This window comes from Rhipicephalus microplus, chromosome 1, assembly GCF_043290135.1.
Source record: "Rhipicephalus microplus isolate Deutch F79 chromosome 1, USDA_Rmic, whole genome shotgun sequence".
NCBI lineage: Eukaryota > Metazoa > Arthropoda > Arachnida > Ixodida > Ixodidae > Rhipicephalus > Rhipicephalus microplus.
The window spans coordinates 285,317,742-285,325,109 of NC_134700.1; the positions used below are offsets into that span (position 1 = coordinate 285,317,742).

Consider the following 7,368-nt stretch of genomic DNA (forward strand, 5'->3'; position numbering starts at 1 on the left):
CTCACCACGTTTCGAATTTCTCACCTTCATGAACCTTCAAATCAATTCAGTAGCTTTAGAAAATTTTACCGTGCTGACTGTACAGGCACTTTTATGCAGTCTTTTCGTTGCTTAGCATTTTGCTCTGCAGAAAGTTCATGTGGTTGAATATGGCCTGAAATGTCAACATTGCGTTGCAGTTGACGGGACAGATTATAGCTGAGGCGGCAACACCTCAAAGGTGAATTGCCTCGTGATTGACAACTCCGACATTCCAACACTCGGGCTTTCTCCGAAATCCAGAGAAAAAAAGTGTTGCTGTTTCGCATAGAGGCGTCTTATTTTCTTCATTTCATAGGAGCACAATTCCCTAATAAAAGGACTTACTTCGCTGACGCTGCAGTAAAGTGCTCATAACATAAAGCCACTCGAAAAATTCCCTGTAAAAAAAAAAGCGGCGGCAGGTCTTAGCACGTTACAGAGGGGAGCTCCATGTCCCCCAATATGAAACTTGGCGTGTTTATCTACAATCAAGTTTTGGCAGGCGACACCACTGTATGAGAAAAACTCATCTACTTTTCTTCAAAAATAAAGTGAGGTACGACCCAGCATTTCTGTGCGAATATCTCGAAATTCACAACTATTAGCTGTGAGCCACTCCTGGTGTACTCGACCTCTTCAAATGGGCAAAAAAATGTAAAGTTTATATATATATATATATATATATATATATATATATATATATATATATATATATATATATATATATATATATATATATATATATATATATATATATATATATATATATATATATATATATATATATATGCCGCAACTACGCAACTACTTCATGCAAACAGGAAATTAAGTGTCAATCGAAGCACAATGAACGATATTTGCTGTATTTAGCTGAAAAATAAAAATAAGATCTTCGAAATTGCATGTGCTTTAGCCAACGGTGGGAGCCCAGCCTACTACCTCCGCACAGCGCCCGCACTCTACTGTTGGGTGTATTTCAATGACTTGCACGTACTTACATAAATACCCACAAAAGTAGACGGGAGAAAACCTTCTACCTTGAGCGCATATTGAAAAGGTAAAAAGCATTGTTAACTTACCTCAGGGCTGCCAGCGATCGATTTGGTGGCCGGAGATGTTCGATATGTATTCACCGATCGGTGACACGCAGATGCTAAGGAAATAGCCGTGTTCTTGCTCCCACTTCAAGAGGATTGCGTGCTACCGCAAACAACATCCGCACGCAGCTGCATTCACCGTCGAGCAACACTCGAAAAAGTGCCGCGTCTGGGCGGCGATCCCGCGCCCTCTTTCCCTCATCCGCGCATGCGCACGAAGATCGCCTCACTGCCTCGACATCTTTTGTCTCCCTCAAGATGCGCCCTCTGCTGCCTCTCGGCCCTTTTTCGCAGTCGCTGCGCCGTGCTCCCTACCGGACTGCAGAAATGAAGTGCCTTATTCTTCTTCTTATCAATACCACCACCCCGTTTTCGCAGCTCTGTCGCCGCACAACCGTTGCCGCTGACAGGAGAAGCTGCGTAGTCCTGTGCGAGTTGGAAAGAAGAAGTTGATGGGAAGAAAACAGGCTGACAACTACCATGTTGACAGGCATGACACCTACCTCATTACAGCGAAAAGGGAACTCCCACGCGCGGGATTACCATCAACGAGGTTATGCGCTTGTGTCTCGCCTCGTGGTAGTACAAGCTACTCACTACGTTATATTTGAATCTCATATTCCTCTCCAAAAATTTTCTTTTTTTTTTCAGAAGTACGACGTGTTGGGCTCATCAGATTCCCCATACCGAAATCCACTGATTCGGTGGTTTGGGAACGTTGGCATCCCATTTTGAACAGGGTTAAAATCGCATACAAAAGATAAAAGCAAAGAGAAACACACACACAAACACGCACACACAGCACACAAACACACATGTGCCGGTATATGTGCAAATGAGTGAGTTTTTTGTCATAGTTTTCTTTGCGCTTTTAGCCCACTTCAAAATGAAAATCACAACGCGAAACTAAAGGCATAGAAACAGAGAGAACCCATCGTTTGTCCGTACCACCTCAGTGGTGTGGCGGGTAACGTTGATCGCCTGATGGCCATATGGGTCGCTGGTTTGATTCCGTCCGCGGAGGTCGCATTTCGAAGGGGGCGAAATGCCACGGGCCCATGTGATGTGCGATTTCAGTGCGCGTTAAAGTACACCCGACGACTGAAATTTCCGGAACCGTCGACGGCGGCGTCGCTCATAATAACATCTTAATTTGGCACGTAAAATCTCACATATCTAAAAATAAGAGAAAAAAATTGGCACCGTATCTCCATGTTACACTGCAAATGTCGTCGAAAGACGATAGTCTTGCGTCTGGAGAGAGTGAACAAAACGTTTATTTGATGTTTTGGGTAAGAAAATTTGTGAATGGTATTCTGGAGGCACTGCGTTAAAGTGCCTCGAGCGTGCAGCGGAGGCGAACGAGCGCATCAAGTCACGTCACACGTGAGACATGAGTGCCATCTGGCAGTTATCTTGGAAAACGAAGCGCGCGGCGTGCACGCCCGTCTCGGAGGTGATAAGGTGTAGAACGCAAGGCGACGGGGTATACCCGTCGCCTTGCGTTCTACACTTACGATGGTGGTGGTAGATGATACAGGTGCCACCACCGTATTGTCTTAGCAAAGCGTCGGAAATACTTGCATTTTCGTGCAAGCGTTGCATGATCAGCGCAGCGTGATAAACGCTACGGTCCTTAGAATTACTTATGTATGCCTTTTCTAGTAAGAAAATACACATACATAATACTGACGTGTTGTTATGGTGCCTCAGACATGCACAATAATTGCTTGTTAATTGACAATTGCTCAAGTATGAACGCTAAACTTTGAGCAATATTGGTGGGCACTGTGGATGGGGTCGGCCGTTTCGAGAATCGTTTGGTGCCGTTTAGAAACCGTTAAGGGCAGACGAACAGACAAAAATTCTTGCGCCGAAGGCCCCCAAGAAAGACTATCATTTTTAAAACTAAATGAAGCGCTTATCCGCATGCCCTCTCTGTTTCGTCTTGTAGTTTCACTGAGTGCAGCTCTCATTTCATAGCACGTCGAAGCAGCTGACGCCTCTGCGAGTCGGCAGCATCAGCTTACGTGCATCTACTAACAACATGAAATAGCCTAATCAACACAGCTGCTATGCGTACCTCTATAGCTCTGTAGATTTTTATACTCTATAGCTATTTATAGACCAGAACTTTATAGTTCTATAGATTGCTGGTCATTTCGAACATAGCTCTTCCCTGAGGACGTACAAGCATTACGCTTTCTCGGCCCCAACTTGGAATTAAACATGAAGTGCTGATGCTTCGTTTTCTGTAACGAATAGTTTCAACGAACAAAAGCCAAGATATATAATTTTCTTGTCTTCGTTGGTGAAAAATGCCTCCAGGGTAATTATGTTACTCTCCCTTATACATGCTCGTGCGACGCAGCGAGTGATGGAAAGGAAAATGATAGGCGTAACCTTTATGGACAAGAAGAGCGCAGATTGGATCAGGAAACAAACTGGGTATCAGGTTATCATAGTTGAAATCAAGAAGAATAAATGGACGTGGGCAGGGCACGTGGCGCGTAGGCAGGATCACCGCGGGTCATTAAGGGTGACTCACTGGATTCCCAGAGAAAGCAAGCGGGTGAAGGGGAGACAAGTTAGGTGGGCCGATGAGATTAAAAAGTTCGCAAGTATAACGTGGCAGCATGAAGCACAAGAACGGTTTGATTGGCGGATCATGGGAGAGGCTTTTTCCCTGCAGTGGGCGTAGTCAGGCTGATGATGATGATGATATATTCTCCTGCATTATTTGTTTGATTTTGAAAAACCAGTACAGCTTTGATTGATTGATTAATTGATTGATTGTTTAATTGATTGATTGATTGATTGATTGATTGATTGATTGATTGATTGATTGATTGATTGATTGATTGATTGATTGATTGATTGATTGATTGATTGATTGAAAGTGCCATTTGGAATAGTAAATATGCATGCAAATTTAGTTACATTTTTACACTTCCTTTCGTATGCGTCGGTACGTAGACTGCAACTCGGCTTTAGACATGTCCTTTTTCCTGTGCAGGCGCAATATAAATATTCCTTAGTGCTCACAATTCGATGAACGTTAATGAACCGCAGGTAAACGAGAAATAGTCTAGATATTCGATAACGACGTGGCTTCACTGTGTTCTTTTTGAGTAGCAGACATGATAAATCAGTCCATTGATCGGTCGATCAATCAACGCTTCTTATAGCTGAAGCAATGTACCCGGTACTTTCAAGACTATCTAATCTATCTTATCCCCCTCGCTTGTCTCCTAGAAAAACTGCCGACTCATTGTTACTAGCGTTTGGCCCTTCCTGATCTACCTTCTCTGCCGAACGCTAAAGTTGGAAATTGTAGTTTTCACATCCGTGAAGAGTGGTGCGTCGTGAAATAACAAGGGTGTGATTTGGGCGAGTTGGAATGGTTCAGTCATGATGGCGGTCATGCCGCAACGTGAACAAAGGTCACAAGAAGGGAAGGGAAAGCGGGGACACGTTGCACTGTTCTTCCTAACTTGGCTGTTCAGCCAAGTGCACTGCAGTGATCGTCCTCACGATATTGTGAAAACCAAGCACCCATCTTACAGCTAACCGAGCATCTATAGTACGAAAAAGCATTGGCATATGAGAGTGCTTCGTCATTTAGTATTCATCTTCTGTCGTCTGTCTTAAGAAATTGATGAACCGTTCTGCCTGCATGGAGCAGAAAAATGTGTGCATGTTCAACGATTATTCAACGATTATACCTATTTGGTTATTCATATGGAAAACTTTGTATTCGTTAGATTCAGCAGCACTTTCGTATCCCACATAGGTCTGTGGTTGACGCCCCAAAGTATAACCTGCCTTCTGGGCAGCATCGCTCGTTGTCGTCGTCGTCATTGTTGTTGTTGTTGTTGTTGTTGTTGTTTTTGTTGTTGTTGTTGTTGTTTTTGTTGTTGTTGTTGTTGTTGTTGTTGTTGTTGTTGTTGTTGTTGTTGTTGTTGTTGCTGTTGTTGTTGTTGTTGTTGTTGTTGTTGTTGTTGTTGTTGTTGTTGTTGTTGTTGTTGTTGTTGTTGTTGTTGTTGTTGTTGTTGTTGTTGTTGTTGTTGTTGTTGTTGTTGTTGTTGTTGTTGTTGTTGTTGAGTCTCCGACCTGTATAGATTTCATCATCTCAATATACCACGTTGGTTGATCGCATAATGCTAAGCTGTGCGGACATGCATACTGTCAGTACAGCAGCCCTGGCAGGTAAATTTCTTTTCTGATGCTTCTGCAAACATAATGAATAAAAGGTGAAATGATCGTCTAATCAAAAGTGAAGTAACATAAAAGAACGCATCTGAATTCATACCATTGGCTTCACAAAATGCGTACATCACACAACCTAATGAATATGTGCACGTTTGCAATAACAAGCTGTTGAAGGTACATTCACGGTTTTTCTGCTTTCTTTTTTTTTTCACTGACATATGCATTATTAGGGCACTAGAAAGTAGTGAAATAAAAGTAAGCATTATGGCCGTTCTACTAAGATATTCGTACCTGCTTGCAAGTAGCTATGCAAACTCTTTCCCGTCGCCTGCACCAGGCCAGGGCTCTGAAATAATGCACTTTTTGTCTCTCGGAAGCACACAGCAGACACGTAAATCGTTTCGGACCGCTGGAAAACACTTTAGTGCTGCTGCTGGTCCTAAATGTGCGTTATGCGTTCGAGAATTCGGAAACAAGAGAGTGTTTTTTTATGGCATCCAAATGATAGGTCCGCAGACATTAAAGAAGAAGAGATAAGGAAGAGAGGGGGAAGGGGTAGGGGAGATTGATATGTGCTGCTCATGCAAGGGCCCGAAATAATAGAAAAGTTATAAATGACGATTCCCGAATAAAAAAAACCAAACGTCTAATCAACAGCGCGGTGAAGCTATTGATAAAAAGAAAAAGGAGGTGTATTCCCACACATACTTTTTTTAACGTCTTTAGTTTTAAGGTATTCAGTAAAAAACAAAGAAGCTGTACTTTTTGTCCTCAGTTATTGCCTCGCATTTGACCTTGTCGATGGTTTATTTTGTTGAAATGTTTTCTGCGGCACATTTTGGGCCTTGTGTTTGTGGTTAAACTTACCTTTTTTTTTTCTTTCTTCTCGAATAAATATTTTTAGCTAACATACCCTTAACCATTCAGACTATTACGCGGTAAATAGCGGGCGCCGTAAAACAGCCTACAAACTGATTTCGCAAACCATTCTTCACGTCCTTAACTTAACCTTTCATTCTCGCTGCCATAAACATGGCGAGCAATTGCATTTCACTTCTTTTTATAACGCAGTTAAGGTTATGAATTTGCGTTTCCAGCTATCCTGATCTCTCTATGTTTATTGCTTAGTTATTCGTACAATATTTCGTATTTTATTTTTTTCAGAGTCATTCGCTGGGAAGTTTAATATCTCTAATAATGTGACCAGCGAAACGGCTCTCTACTGGTATAAGCTAACAGTGAGAAATCATTTTTGTTTTTGTTCTGCCTAGTCAGACATATCTGCAGTGAAAAAACAGCTCTTGTTTAGAGACACAACAATAATTATTCTGAGCCAGACTGTTGCTAAGTGCTTCGTTTATTGCAATTAAATATTATCAAATAATTACAACAGTGGATATTTCAGCATCACGTACGTTCACGAGCCTCTCGTAAAACTTATCTGTCGATTGTTTGCGAAAACAGTTTGCTTGCTTTGGCAGTACTGTAGGCACCCTGATTTTAAATGAGACAAAAACAAACAAACAAAAAAGCAAGCAGCTTTGCCGTATAGCGGTGTCAAGCGTGAAGGAAGTACGAAGCGGGATGGCCTGCTTTCCTTTCATTTTTATACTTTTTTGTCTCTCACTTTCTTTTTTTCTTTTTCTCTTTGTTATCACCATATATCTGTTATGTGCATTTAATTCTGTTCATTTTTCTCTCTTTGTATATTTTTTTTATTTCATTCCTTTGTTCCTTTCTCTCTATAATATCTCCCTCGCTTCCTCTCACTTTCTCCCGATTTATTTCGCTCTTTCTTTATATTTCTACGCTGTGTTTTGCTCTATTCCCTCCCCTTTTCGTTCTCATCCCGTTCACTTTCCTGTCTCACCCCCTTGCTATATTATACAATGCAAAGCAATGCTATGCTCTGCCGGAGTGCCTGCAAACCCGACTGGTGGAGACGTTCATCTTTAAATCGCGCTACGCATCCCACCTCCCCAAAAGTTTTAAAAACAATAGTCTTTCTTAGGGACCTTTAATGCAAACATTTTGGTCT

General features: G+C 41.9%; 1 protein-coding gene across 1 annotated transcript in view; it reads right to left on the bottom strand.

Annotated features, from left to right (window-relative positions):
* Positions 1-1,278, bottom strand: part of LOC119160141 (gonadotropin-releasing hormone receptor) — an 8,750-nt gene extending 7,472 nt beyond the window's left edge. Inside the window, exon 1 of the mRNA XM_037412852.2 lies at positions 1,101-1,278. The gene's annotated coding sequence lies outside the window, so the exon portion shown is untranslated. The remainder of the gene's footprint in view (positions 1-1,100) is intronic.
* Positions 1,279-7,368: the final 6,090 nt, after the last annotated feature.